The sequence below is a fragment of the Argopecten irradians genome, unplaced genomic scaffold, assembly GCF_041381155.1.
Source record: "Argopecten irradians isolate NY unplaced genomic scaffold, Ai_NY scaffold_0632, whole genome shotgun sequence".
Taxonomy (NCBI): domain Eukaryota; kingdom Metazoa; phylum Mollusca; class Bivalvia; order Pectinida; family Pectinidae; genus Argopecten; species Argopecten irradians.
Window position 1 is genome coordinate 1 of NW_027188099.1, and position 14,972 is coordinate 14,972.

The window sequence follows — 14,972 nt, forward strand, 5'->3', positions numbered from 1 at the left end:
GATCATCATGCCATAAACAATATCATTATAGCCGAACGAACGGTTGTGTTACACTATGTGTCGTAAGTATACGCACTGTAAATAATTAACATATACTTCGTCACAGCACAGTCTATTTCGAAAAGGAAAGAACCTTCAAGCTGTCACCAAGTAACAGTGCGCTTAATAAAGAAGTTTTATCGGTATATATCGCTGTGTGTTTTGTTTTGTTTGAGTTTTACGGCCCATCGACAAACTAAGGTCATTTAGGGCCAAACTACAAGTCAGGCATTAATATCAGGATAAAAGATCAGGGTAAGAAAAGGCAAGTAAGGATTAAAACACAGATTGTAAACGTTTATTTGATAAAAAAGGTTTGCATGGGATAAAATAGTTTTGGCTAAAACACACGAGAAGACTCATGCAAAATGTTGATGAAACGATGAAATGTTGAGTTGATACGATGATATGATGAGAAAAACGTTCATATTTTATCTAAAATACCGATTTCTTTGAGATAATTTAAAAATACTATTATGTCTCACGGCATGAAACAAAGTGTACATGTCGGAGACATCGTAGTGCTTATCTCGTATGTGCTTAAAATCAATACAGTGCACTAAAATATGCTCCACTGTGAGAGGAGAATCACATGCATGGCATGTGGGAGGATCCTCCCCTCTCAATAGATAGGAATGTGTAAAATATGTGTGTCCAGTTCGGAGCCGAGAGAGAACAACTTCCTCTCTGCGGTCTCTCCGACTGGACAGTTTAGGATCAAGTGTAGGTTGAATTTTAAACAGTTTATTGTTTGTTTCGGTAGACCACTTTTGTTGCCAATGGTGTTTGATGGCTGACTGAATTGAAGGTTTGATGTCATATCGCCGCCACCGCCAACTTGTGTGATTTAATATATCTTTGGTACATTAGTTTAACGCTAACAGTTCCACTATACAAGATTGTGTTTGTTCGGTTTAGTCCTTGTAACTCCCATGTAAGCAGTTTGTAGCGTGTGTGTGAAGTGCGAGGTGTGTGTTTTGGGAGTCTGCGGTATATTCGTGTTGGGTCTTCTTGTATAGTCGAACCTTTGCCCTTTTTCGAACGCCTCTAAAGCGGGATTAATTTGGTTTGGGTGATTGGATTTGTTTTTTTGTTTGACGTCCTCTTTTCGGTATATTAGTATAGCGGAGAATATCTGTATAAAACATAGATAAATCTACATTAAATTACAAGAGATCCCAGAGGGATCTTGGCGCCCAAACAAGAAAGATCTATGTCTGACAATAGAAAGAGGGGTCTTTTCCCTGCTTTTCAAACTTTTTCAAACACATGACATATAAAATTTGAGACAGATCGCTATAGTACTTTCTAAGAAATAGTGGTAACAAACTTCAACAATGAAATCTAAGATGGCGGCCGGTTGGCCATCTTGTTTACCGATCAGTCCCGAAAGGCATTATGCATCAGTCCTAAAAGGTACTATGCACAACTAGGGTACAAGGGGAACCTACACATAAAATTTGAGAAAGATCCCTTCAGTACTTTCTGAGAAATAGCCGTAACAAACTTTAACAATCAAAATCCAATATGGCCGTCGGTCGGCCATCTTGTTTTACCGATCGGTCCCAATTAACAATATGCACAACTAGGGTCCTTGGGGAACCTTCATATGAAATTTGTAAACGATACCTTCAGTACTTTTTGAGAAATAGCGGTAACAAACTTTAACTATCAAAATCCAAGCCATCCCAGAACATTTTAAAGGGGAAACTAAGTCCACCTCAAGCGTATTTTAAGTGGATAATGTTTAAAAGTATAAGTATGTTCCAAGTCCAAAATCAATAGGAAATAAGTGCATTTTAAGTGGGTCTGTTTTAAAACACAATTATGAAATGTAGCTGTAAGCGTATTTCTGGTAGTCAAAGTGGATTTAAAGTGGATCACATAAGGGGATTTTAAGCGTCTAAAATATGTAAATGAGCTATCCAGTGGATTTGAAGTGGTCCCACTAAGGGGATTTGAAGTGGTCCCACTAAGGGGATTTGAAGTGGTCCCACTAAGGGGATTTGAAGTGGTCCCACTAAGGGGATTAGAAGTGGTCCCGCTAAGGGGATTTGAAGTGGTCCTAATAAGGGGATTTGAAGTGGTTATGCTAAGGGGATTTGAAGTGGTCCCACTAAGGGGATTTTAAGCGTCTAAAATATGTAAATGAGCTTACCAGTGGATTTGAAGTGGTCCCGCCAAGGGGATTTGAAGTGGTCCCGCTAAGGGGATTTGAAGTGGTTATGCTAAGGGGATTTGAAGTGGTCTCACTAAGGGGATTAAAAGTGGTCCTGGTAAGGGGATTTTAAGCGTCTAAAATATGTAAATGAGGAAACCAGTGCATTTGAAGTAGTCCCTCTAAGGGGATTTGAAGTGTCTAAACATCAAGAGCTAATATTCCATCAAAAGTATCTTTAGTAACTTCTGGATTCGTTTCTTAAATCAAAATTAAATTAAATTGCTGTAACAACTATTGTTTGAATCTCTAAGCAAAACTGGAGTCCAGAGGTTTGTGAAAGATCTTTTACTGGAATAGCTCTTACTTCTGAAAAATAACAAACTTGACAATTAAATTTCAATGTATTGTATTTCATATAAACTAATTTCTTTTTTTAAAATACATTCTTAAATAAAGTAAATATGGAATGGTACACATAATAATCAGAAATAAATAAAATCATCTATTACATCATTATCTTAAATAACTTATATAACGGTATTATGAAACAGGATGTATCTGATCAAAACTACACATGACAAGTAGAAATACCATATTAGACATCCCAATTATTTGTATGAATACATATGTGTTAAAATATTCATTATCAGAAATAACATTACCTTCCCAAGCTCATTTCTTTGGCATAAATGAAATAGTAAAGAAATTAAAAGAAAAACAGCATATTTTGTGATATCAATGAACAACTTAAAGTTGTATGGTCTGTGACTACATATTTTTCTCCGCCTCTCCAAGTTTTGAACTTTCAATATTTAACGACTTTTGTTAAGTTCGTAATCACAAAGTTACTAAACTAAAATATTGATTTTTAACCTGTACACGTTTAAAATAGCTCGAAGGTGTCCGAACTGTTCCAATCTATTCCGATCTGTACTGGTATTGCTGATTTTGACTAAGTGATACGGCTCTGGAGGTTCCAACCTATATATGGGTATCGCAGATTATGTACACCACACCTAATGATAATCTCATCTTTTGTACTGTATATGTCTGCATGGGGAAGTGTCTTCTCCATTTTTAACTCCAATCTACACATGTATAGAACCTGGTTAAAGTAAAAAAAATGAATGAAAGATAGCAACCAATTATAATAATTCATTTATTATGAATTTGTTTAAAAATCAAAACCAGGAAGGGTTAACATATTAGAATGATGTAATAGGGTTGTGGTTTTTCAATTAGAATTATTGTGATCACCATTTCAATTTACCTGGGTATATTAATTCATTTAGATTTATGAATTACACTGTAATTGATTAGTTGCTTTTGCATACAAACATTTATTCACAATGCATTACCATATTTATGAGTATATTTAATTACCAATGATAAAGATGAAAGTGTCGGACTGGTGCAAATTAATCTCCAAAAATCAGTCAAACGTACTTGTGGTTGTTTTCTTCTTTCCTCGCCATTCTGTTATTCCTGGAAAAAATTATATGAATGATATCATCACAAGCTAATTGCATGGAAGCCACAATAGGAAATTTCATTAAGAAAAATACTAGATCTTTAGAACCATAAATAATAATTATACTGTATTTAAAATTCCAAAATGTAAACAAATAAATTAAAATTTCATATTTAAGTTTAAATGGAAGGTAATTTATAAATATATATCTTATATTTTCTAAAACTTTTCATCAATATAAGACTATCCAATTTGAAAATAAATTTTCACATATTCATATTTGAATTATAATTTTTAATACACGTATATCATAAAATCCAGACAATTACATGCAAATATAGACCAATAAAATGCTTTGTATTTCAAAATATTCAATGTATTTTGTTACAGCAATCAATGATCAATTGTTAGCAGCTTTGTTTAACAGAATTATACCGAGAATTACCAGGGTAATCTCGAGCTCTTATTCTTCCCAACCTGAACGACATCGGGCATTACACATAGTTGTGATTTATCTCCCCTCGGTAGCTCCGGTTGTTACTCTTCCATGTCAGTTACGATTTTTGAATAGGCCTAATTTTCTGTTGCCAACACGAAGATAACTTACAGATATTCATATTACAAGTTACATTTTTTTAATTCAATAATAGTTTAAGATGTACAAAACATAACATTTTTGTTACCAATCCTCATAAAACACAGACTTTTTGATAAAAAAGAACAAATAGACCCTCAGTATTTTCTTCTGAAAACAGTGAATTCAAAAATTCAAAAAAATAAGATCGTTCAAACTCATCCAAATTATGTCCAAAATTCATGAAATACTTGGTATACATTAGTTATTTAAACCATGTTTTCAGTAATGATGTGATTTAGTTATTGACCAAAGCTAGAAATTTTGGTTTTTGTGGTATTTTAAAATTTAGTACGACCTGCTTCGTGTAACCGGTAATTTAGGCTAATTCTATGGTGAAAATTGAAAACGTACCTTAATTCTGAAATGTAAAACTGGCAGTGATTGATGAATCAGCTAACAGACATGAAATAAACCCCCATCAAGTTGATTTAACATCGTCTGTACGCTTGGCAAGGCAGAGTCCGAGTTGTTTACATTTTCAAATTCTTCCGTAAACACCTTCCTCTTTTCCCGCGAAAAGTCACGTGATCAACAAAGGGGATTCCCCGGTCGGGATTCCCCAGCAAAGTGCATGCTGTGCATCTTAATTAAACAAATCTTTGCCTCAGTGAGGCCTTCGGCAAATATTTCAACTAGTGTAGTTGTGAAATGATTTAGTGTATTAATGAAGTGTTTCTGGTGTTATTCTTGTAGAAAGATAATTTATTCATCGACAGTGTATTTACGACAACAGTGTTTACTCTTGGTTTCCGACATGCAGACTATGCCTCAGTGAAGCTTTCAATCCAAAATATTTCGACCAGTTTTAATGTTGATAACTGGTGAAAGTGAACAAATCAAGTATTCCTGGTGTTATAATGATGGAAAGATCGTTTATTCACAAGTGTCAGTCTGACTGCCTATTTACGACAAAATTGTTTACTGTACTATACATATCGGTTTACGGCATGCAGTTTGGAGAACATGTTCACTACACGTGTGTTTATCACTAATTTTAACGATAATTTTCATACCTATAACCTAGCGTGTTTGTTTAATCCAAGCTGGATAATAATTTAAGCCCCAAACCCCATTTAATGGAATGTATGGATAGTGTGTGTGCACCTATACACAAACATATTGATAGCCACCTGTGAGTGACTGGTTAGCCGAGGTGTGAATTAATGGCTAGTTAGCTTAACCGATCTATATACATCATCAATAATGCGTCTGTATCTACTTAAAAACAAAGATTTTATTCTTCAAATTGCATCAACACTCACTTGAGTAAAGTACTATTATGTCTTTATTTAGATGTTTTAATGAATCTTCATATTTCTAGTAAAATTGCGCATGAAAATCCTAAAGCATATCTAGCAATGCTCCTTACGTAGGGAACCGTCCCGGCTGTGGGCCGTGTGCAAAAAGTCAAGTGTGCAAAAAGTCAAAACACACGTGGGATTTATAAGATGTCGAAAATGACCTATATTTAAGATTTTCGATGAGTGGTTTGCAATTTTATTACTGCAGAACTAACAAGCTACAAGGTTAGTGACATTTTTAGCCGTACTGTTATATATAATTAGCCATCAGCTTGGATCTGGTACCGTAGTGAGTTCACTTACAATGTGATTATCGCAAGCCAATGCAACGTTATTCGATTGCTCTTTAAAGTTTGTTAATTATCTTCAACACACTAATATTACTTATTGTCACAATTTTAAGTAACTAGATTATAATCTTTTCAAATATTTCTGATAACTATTCATGGAGTGCACGGAGTACGGTGGACCGCCGATGATTTGGACATCTGCAAGATATTTCACAGACAGTTTCAGGTTACGGTGGCCAATAAAAGAAAACAAACACAATGCAATTTTAGTATTATTTCTTCTAAATAAAACACTTGATTGTACAAGTTGTCAAGCATTGATTGGGAATGTTTGCATTGAAATTGCCACTTTTATACATCGATTTTGTGGCTCCATGGACATTGTTTTTCCCAAAAAATTTTGATGCACAAAATATTACCGTAGAGTTTTTTTTCAGCATTTTCAGCCCAAAAAAGTACCTGCGCTAAGTACATTGGTGCGCAAGTTACACAAATTTTTACGGTACAGGTCTTTTGACATAAAGCTGTTCTGAAAATCATCAAAATTATTTCACAATGTTCTAAACATAATTTTATTACATCCTGATGTAAAACAATTTAAAAATTGGCCATGTTTGGGGATGATTTATGATCATGCCAAATATTTTTTTTTCCAAATAATGATTAAGTATTATAAGTGGAAAATAAGTTGTCTAACAGTCTGCAAAATATGACTTAACTTTTCCAAGTGGAAATTAAGTTGGCAAAATTAGATTGCAAATAATGATTAAGTATTATAAGTGGAAAATAAGTTGTCTAACAATCTGCAAAATATGACTTAACTTTTCCAAGTGGAAATTAAGTAGGCAAAATTAGTTTGCAAATAATGATGAAGTATTATAAGTGGAAAATAAGTATTAAACAGAACAAATAGTCGACATAGTGATGGATTGAAGTTGTTTCTAAGCCCTACTTTAAAACCACTTGCTTTTACAAAGGCAAATTGAGAGATACAAGGGGAAACTAAGTGGTAAGAACACTATTTACTTATTATCCCCTTACCTATAAGTGGAATTAAAGTGGCTGGCTTTGTAGTCCAAGGGGGTTTTAAGTGGATCATATGTTTCCCACTTATAATCCCCTTAGGATTCAGTGTAATATAAGGGGCAATAAAGGGGATTTTAAGTCCCGCTTACATTTCTAAGCGCCCCTTAGGTTTTTTCTATATGCACAACTAGAGTCCTAGGGAACCTACATATGAAATTTGAGAAAGATTCCTTCAGCACTTTCTGAGAATTAGCGGTAACAAGAATTGTTAACGGACGGACGGACGGACGATGGACCACGGACGAAAGGCGATTTGAATAACCCACCATCTGATGATGGTGGGCTAAAAATATATACATATTCTTAATTAATCGCATTTTACGACCATGGGGGATGGGATGTTTGCACTATTGCAAATAGACACAAGGACAGTCATTCAGATCCCCGCCAATGGAGATTTTGTTTGTTTGTTTGTTTGATTTATTAACGTCCTATTAACAGCTATGGTCATGTAAGGACGGCCTCCCATGTATGCGGTGTGTTGTGGTATGTTCGTGTTGTGTCTTCTTGTATAGAGGAACTGTTGCCCTTTTTATAGTGCTATATCACTGAAGCATGCCGCCGAAGACACCAAGCAACACAACCCACCCGGTCACATTATACTGACAACGGGCGAACCAGTCGTCCCACTCCCGTTATGCTGAGCGCTAAGCAGGTGCAGAAACTACCACTTTTATAGACTTTGGTGTGTCTCTGCCAGGGGATCGAACCCAGAGCCTTCCTCACAGGGGCGAGCGCTCAACTAAAGGCAAAAAGTGAGGTGGTGTCCAGGAAGACGTTAGGAAGATTTTTTTGTTTGTTTGATTTATTTACGTCCTAATAACAGTTATGGTCAACGTTAGGAAGAACGAAGTAATTTAGGAAGAAAGAAAAGATACGATCCTAAATTTAGTCGCCTCTAACGATCATGCAATAGGGGCAGCAGGTACAATTCTAACGCCCTAATGGTGAGTGTGATTGTGGAGACTTATGTGTATGAAAAAACCCAGGAAAAAGTGCAAAAAATGAAAACCTAAAAATAGCAAAAGGTACTACTAGACCATAAAATGACTGTGTCTATGAAGTGGAAATATCTCTGCTGGTTTTAGAGTTATGCTCCGGAAATGAACCTGCTACAAAAATATGATATTTTCAGCAATGTTTCTATGGTTACAGAAAAAAGCACAAAAAGTGAAAACCTACAAATAGCAAAAGGCACTAGTAGACCATAAGAAGAATGTGTCTATGAAGTTTCATGGAAATATCTCTGCTGGTTTTAGAGTTGTGCTCCGGAAACGATTCTTACACAAAAATCTGCCATTTTCAGCAATGTTTCCATGGTTACAGAAAAAAGTACAAAAAGTGAAAACCTTAAAATAGCAAAAGGCACTACTAGACCATAAGACCAATGTGTCTATGAAGTTTCGTGGAAATATCTCTTCTGGTTTTAGAGTTATGCTTCCGGCAACGAACCTGGTACAAAAATATGATCTTTTCAGCAATGTTTCCATGGTTACGGAAAAAATGCAAAAAATGAAAACCTAAAAATAGCAAAAGGCACTACTAGACCATAAGACCAATGTGTGTATGAAGTTTCGTGAAAATATCTCTACTGGTTTTAGAGTTATGATCCGGAAACCATTCGTACAGCCAGAGAATGCATACATCCATGGACATACGATGATATCGGGTGTATGGGAGGTCGTCAGTGATAGTGATAATATCCCAACACGGATCGTGTACTAATAATCTAGCAATATATCTCAATAAGTGCAATTAAGTTTGAAATTGATTAGTAGAATCAGTTATTGAAAGAGGTTGAATGTATTTGAATTCAAAGCATTAACAAATATAAACTATATTAAACATTATTTATTATGAATTTGTTGTTTGTTTGTTTGATTTATTAACGTCCTATCAACAGCCATGGTCATGCAAGGACAGCCTCCCATGTATGCTGTGTGTTGCGTGTATGTTGTGCGACGTACTTGTTTTGGGAGACTGCGATATGTTCGTGTTGTGTCTTCTTGTATAGTGGAACTGTTGCCCTTTTTATAGTGCTATATCACTGAAGCATGCCGCCGAAGACACCAAACAACACACCCCACCCGGTCACATTATACTGACAACGGGCGAACCAGTCGTCCCACTACCTGTATGCTAAACGCTAAGCAGGAGCAGAAACTACCACTTTTATAGACTTTGGTGTGTCTCGGCCAGGGGACAGAACCCAGAGCCTTCCTCACAGGGGCGAACGCTCAACTCAAGGCCAAAAGTGAGGCGGTGCCAAGGGAGGCATTAGGAAGTTAGGAAGAAGAGAATATTGAGAATTTATCAATTGTGATTTTCAAATGTAACCATGAACTTTCTAACATACTTCCTTCCTCCTAACATCACCACGGACACCTCCTCAATGTTGGCTTCGGATGAGTGCTCGCCCAGTAAAGGAAGGCACTGTCCTGACCCTAGACATAAAAACCAAACCAATCACTTTCTAACATGTAACATCTAAATAACAGCAATGTTCATTTGTTGTTTACAATGTATTTAAGCATTGGTTAGTGCGTTTGTGTTTCCTTGGAATGTTTTTTCTTGTGAATAATTGTCATATATTCAAGACCGTTTTCATCGTGTGCAAAATGGAAGGAGTCTCACCGGACCTGTTTGTGAAATTCGAGGACGCGGCTAAGAAAGTGAATAGCCAAATTGTACCAGACTGCCTGTCTTAGGATCACAGGAGAGGAGTTGTAGCCATTTTTGAAGTAAGTACTTATTTTTTCTTAATCTTCTCTACAAACGATTGCTTTGTGAACTGTAGCTCTGCATATACCAGAACGCATTCTCTCCTTTAGCATACCATTTATTACTCTATTGCATGCTTCGAATTGACTGTCTCACTATATCAATGTCCCTACCCAAGTCCTATAAATACCGATTTACTCCTGCCCTAATATTCTTAAGTTTTTTTGTATGATATTGCTCTGTATGTTGTTCTTTTCACACTATTTATACATTCTTTGGTCGGGCTTCGCTAAAAAAAATTACATAATTTTGAAGACAGGGTTTCCGTAGATATTTCACCGAAATCTACCGAGCAGTCGAAGATTTCCTTGTGCCAATCTACAAATACAACAAAAATATTATCCTTTGTATAATGATTGAATGAATCGTATGATTTTGTTTGTTTTATTAAAACAGCTATGGTCATTTATGGACGGCCTCCCATGCATGCGGTGTGTTGCGTGTATGTTGTGCGAGGTGCGTGTTTTGGGAGACTGCAGTATATTCATGTTGTGTCTTCTTGTATAGTGTAACTGTTGCCCTTTTTATAGTGCTATATCACTAAAGCATGCCGCCAAAGGCACCAAAAAACACACCCTACCCGGTCACATTATACTGACAAGGGGCGAACCACTCGTCCCACTCCCTGTATGCTGAGCGCTAAGCAAGAGAAGAATCCACCACTTTATAGACTTGGCCAGGGGGACAGAACCCAGAGTCTCCTTCACAGGGGCGAACGCTAAACTCAAGTCCAAACGTGAGGCGGTGCCAAGGGAGGCATTTGGAAAGATAAAGTCAGTTAGAAAGAATAGAAAAGATAAGATCCTAAATTTAGTCGCCTTTTACGATCATGCAATAGGCAGCAGGTACAATTCATACGCCCTACCTGCAGGGCCATCACACTAAAATTTTCATAATTTTGAAGCCAGGGTGTCCGTAGAAATTTCACCGAAATCTACCGAGCAGTCGAAGACTTCCTGGTGCCAAACTACAAATACAACAAAAATATTATCCTTTGTATAATGATTGAATGAATCGTATGATTTTGTTTGTTTTATTAATTAACGTCCTATTAACATCTATGGTAATGTATGGACGGCCTCCCATGCGGTGTGTTGCGTGTATGTTGTGCGAGGTGCATATTTTGGGAGACTGCGGTATACTCATGTTGTGTCTTCTTGTATATTGGAACTGTTGCCCTTTTTATAGTGCTATATAACTGAAGCATGCCGCCGAAGACACCAAGCAACACACCCCACCCGGTCACATTATACTGACAAGGGGCGAACCAGTCGTCCCACTCCCTGCACGCTGAGCGCCAAGCAGGAGCAGAAACTACCACTTTTATAGACTTTGGTGTGTCTCGGGCAGCGGACAGAACCCAGAGCCTTCCTTAAAGGTGCGAACGCTCAAATCAAGGCCAAAAGTGAGGCGGTGGCAAAGGAGGCATTAGGAAAGACAAAGTCAGTTAGGAAGAAGAGAAGATAAGATCTGAGAAAGAAATCTTTAAAATCCTTGATACTTAATCTTTTTTTGTTTTTTTGATTAATTAACGTCCTATTAACAGCTATGGTCATGTAAGGACGGTCTCTCATGTATGCTGTATTTTGAGTGTATGTTGTGCGAGGTGCGTGTTTTGGGAGACTGCGGTATATTAATGTAGTTTCTTACTTAATCTGTATTAGAACATATCTAACCTAGTGAGCAATACCGGACCATTGGGCCTCTTGGTTTTGAAATCTCCCTGGGGTTTATGATTGTATTGATATGTCGAGTAATGGTTCATGGATATTTCATTTGATTGGTTTCTGGATAAACAGTCCATTATCTTTATGTCGTTGCAACAACAATTTATATCTTAAACACATAAATAGTTAATATTTGCATTTCATTCTAATAAAACGTACACCAATGATTTAGGAATACCAATGACATGTCACATATGCTGATGCATTATCTACACGTGATACATTAGTCACTAGTCACATTTTAATCTTTACCACCTGGTCATTGTTATATGCTGACGTTGTACTGCTCTTTATGTTGATGACAATTGAAGGTTGTATTTGTTACTTACAAAGAATAATATAAAAAAATCAGTTCATTCTATGCATTTGACACTTTGTCCGTAAAATATTTGTACAGAAATGTGTGGAAAATCTCCAGTGGTTTATGTTATATTCCATGTTTTATAATGCGTTTCTAATGATTTGTTTACAGTTATCCTTGAGTCTCAAAGCATAACTTTGTGTTCAGTCAACCGGAACCAGTTGTCAACGTGTAAAGTTGATCACCACGTTTGATAAGAGAACATGCATGGAGTTTAAACGTATTGTATTGCAAACAAATTTACAACGGGATCGGGCACAAGTTATTACAACTTATTAAAGCCCTCTCCCAACAATAAATGACATATAAAAAAATACAATTGTTTTAAATACATACAAGTTAGATTATGAATAAATATATACATTTAGAGAGAGAGAGTGGGGGTGGGGAGAGGGAGGGAATGAAAGAGTGGGGTGGGGAGAGGGAGGGTAAGAGAGAGTCGGGGTGGGGGAGAGGGAGGGAATGAAAGAGTGGAGGTTGGGAGAGGGAGGGTAAGAGAGAGTCGGGGTGGGGAGAGGGAGGGAATGAAAGAGTGAGGAGACAGAACATTACATTTTTATTATGGATGGGCAAAAAATAAATATAGATAATGTGCAAAATAATACAAGCAACAATACTGTGTAACAAACAAAGGTAAATTTCCATAATGGTTACAATATTGATTTCTCCAAACCTGTTGCTGCCCATTATAAAGTTTGTTTGTTTATTTGTTTGATTAATTAACGTCCTATTATTAACAGCTATGGTCATGTAAGGACGGCCTCCCATGTATGCGGTGTGTTGCATGTATGTTGTGCCTGGTGCGTGTTTTGGGAGACTGCGGTAAATTCATGTTATGTCTTCTTGTATAGTGGAACTATTGCCCTTTTTATAGTGCTATATCACTGAAGCATGCCGCCGAAGACACCAAGCAACACACCCCACCCAGTCACATTATACTGACAACGGGCGAACCAGTCGTCCCACTTCCCGTTTGCTGAGCGCTAAGCAGGAGCAGAAACTACCACTCCGACTTTGGTGTGTCTCGGCCAGGGGACAGAACCCAGAGCCTTCCTCACAGGGGCGAACGCTCAACGCAAGGCCAAAAGTGAGGCGGTGACAAAGAAGGCATTACGAAAGATAAAGTCAGTTAGGAAGAAAAGATAAGATCCTAAATTTAGTCGCCTTTTACGATCTAACGCCCTACCTGCAGGGCTCAATATTGAACACATAAATAGTTCTTGACTACCAAATGGCATTAAGTCATAATCTAAGTAATATTCAAATTTAAATTAGAATGATTTCTAATGATTCCCTCGATTGTAGGGAAGGCAAATTTTAAATTGTCATCTGAAATATTTACTTACACGTTACTGTTAAGAAATTTCGCACAGATGTTGCGTATTTCACTTTAGCAAAGTGATCTATTAATAGATAATAGATATAACTTTTTACTTCAATACTTATTATACAACAAAACTGTATAATGAGACCTATAGCATCAGGATGCTAATTATACCTGCTTTCTTGAAATATGGTAGCCATATAGATTGTTTGTTTGATTATTTTAACATCCGATTAACAGGCAGTGTCATGTAAGGACGGACTCCCATGTATGAAGTGTATATCGTGTGTAAAGTGCGAGGTGCGTGTTTTGGGAAACTGTAGTATTTTCATGTTGTGTCTTGTATAGTGGAACCGTTGCTCTTTTAAAAGATCCTAACTTTAGTCGCCTTTACGATCATAAAATAGGGGCTGCAGGTACAAATCTAACGTCCTACCTGCAGGGCCCAAGGTCATTTTGAAAATTCTTCAATCTGATTGAAATACATATCCTTATAACCACTCCGTTCAATATAGGATCTGACAATATCCCATATGGGGTCACGTTCGTATGACCTTTTGCCACGTGTACCTCAAATCAAATACATTTTCTACACAGTCCTACGTCAATTGTTAACGCAATTTCGTCCCAGTAAGCATACACATTTAGCATTGTTGTGCAAATTGGGCGAGATGACTACGTTCACGAAATAATTCGGACAGCTTTTTGAAACTAGTTCGACCCAGATTCTGGCGGTGCCAATTAGATTGGTCATTTCCAAAGGTCATCCTGACGTGACCCCTAATGTGATGTCGTCAGATCCTCATATTAAACCTAGTGATAATAGGGATCTGTATTTTAATCAGATTGAAAATTCTTGGATATCATTTGGAATTCATATCAAAGCACCTATGGACAATATATATGCCAATTTAGATGTTGTGTCGCCTGCAACGCAAGTGTGGCGAAAATAGGCCTTACCACTCTGTCATGTGTAACACATATGCTTCGCTGTACGTGTGTTGTTATTGTTAGCGTGTGTGAGGTCAAAGGGGCTGGTGCCGGCGATGGTAGTGCTATTACCAAACAATCTGAGTCCAGTGAGATGGTCAAACTGTTGGAAGATATTCAGAAGAAACTCGCTACACTGGAGACAGATTTTCAGAAAATGAAAGAGAGGAGGCGCAGACCGAGTGGAAATAACTGCTACAATTGTAAGAAAGAAGGACATTTCAAGCGGGATTGCCCACAGCTTAAGAAAAAGGATAGCCGACCAACAGCCCAGCGAGTTGGAGTGAGGCGTAGGAAGAAGCTATCTAAAGCTTCAATTGGTGCCTCTGCAGCAGCTCATGAAGCTGGTATGTACATAGAAGCAGATGTACATGGATCCAAGGTAAAACTCTTGGTAGACACCGGGGCAACTGTTAGTATAATCTCAGAACGATCGTTTGATAGCATCACACCATCAGCCAGACCGAGACTTACCAAGGTACACCAAGATATTTCCACGACAGGGGGTGACAAGCTACACGTTGTCGGGCGTGGTAGTTTCATGGTGCGACTCGAAGCCTGCAAGAATATGAATATAGAGGCAGTCGTAGCCAGAATCAGTACAGATGGCATATTAGGGCTTGATGTCATGAAGGAGAGGCATGGGTCTCTAGACTTTGAGAAAGGTCGTTTAGTATTGGATGGTATTGAAATCGTCACCCAGTACGAGGGTGCAATGGGTTGCTTTCAAGTTTACTCTACAGAGCAAGTTTTGTTGCCGGCAAATAGTGAGGTTATTGTGCCGGGGAAAATGTGCACCCCACC

At 37.4% G+C, this 14,972-nt stretch overlaps 1 long non-coding RNA gene across 1 annotated transcript; it reads right to left on the reverse strand.

Annotated features, from left to right (window-relative positions):
- Window positions 1-2,589: 2,589 nt before the first annotated feature.
- On the reverse strand, window positions 2,590-5,088 carry LOC138313284 (uncharacterized). The gene is made up of 3 exons (XR_011207157.1): window positions 4,660-5,088; window positions 3,584-3,685; window positions 2,590-3,305 (listed from the first exon to the last, which is right to left on the reverse strand). It is a non-coding gene; the product is annotated as an uncharacterized lncRNA (long non-coding RNA).
- Window positions 5,089-14,972: the final 9,884 nt, after the last annotated feature.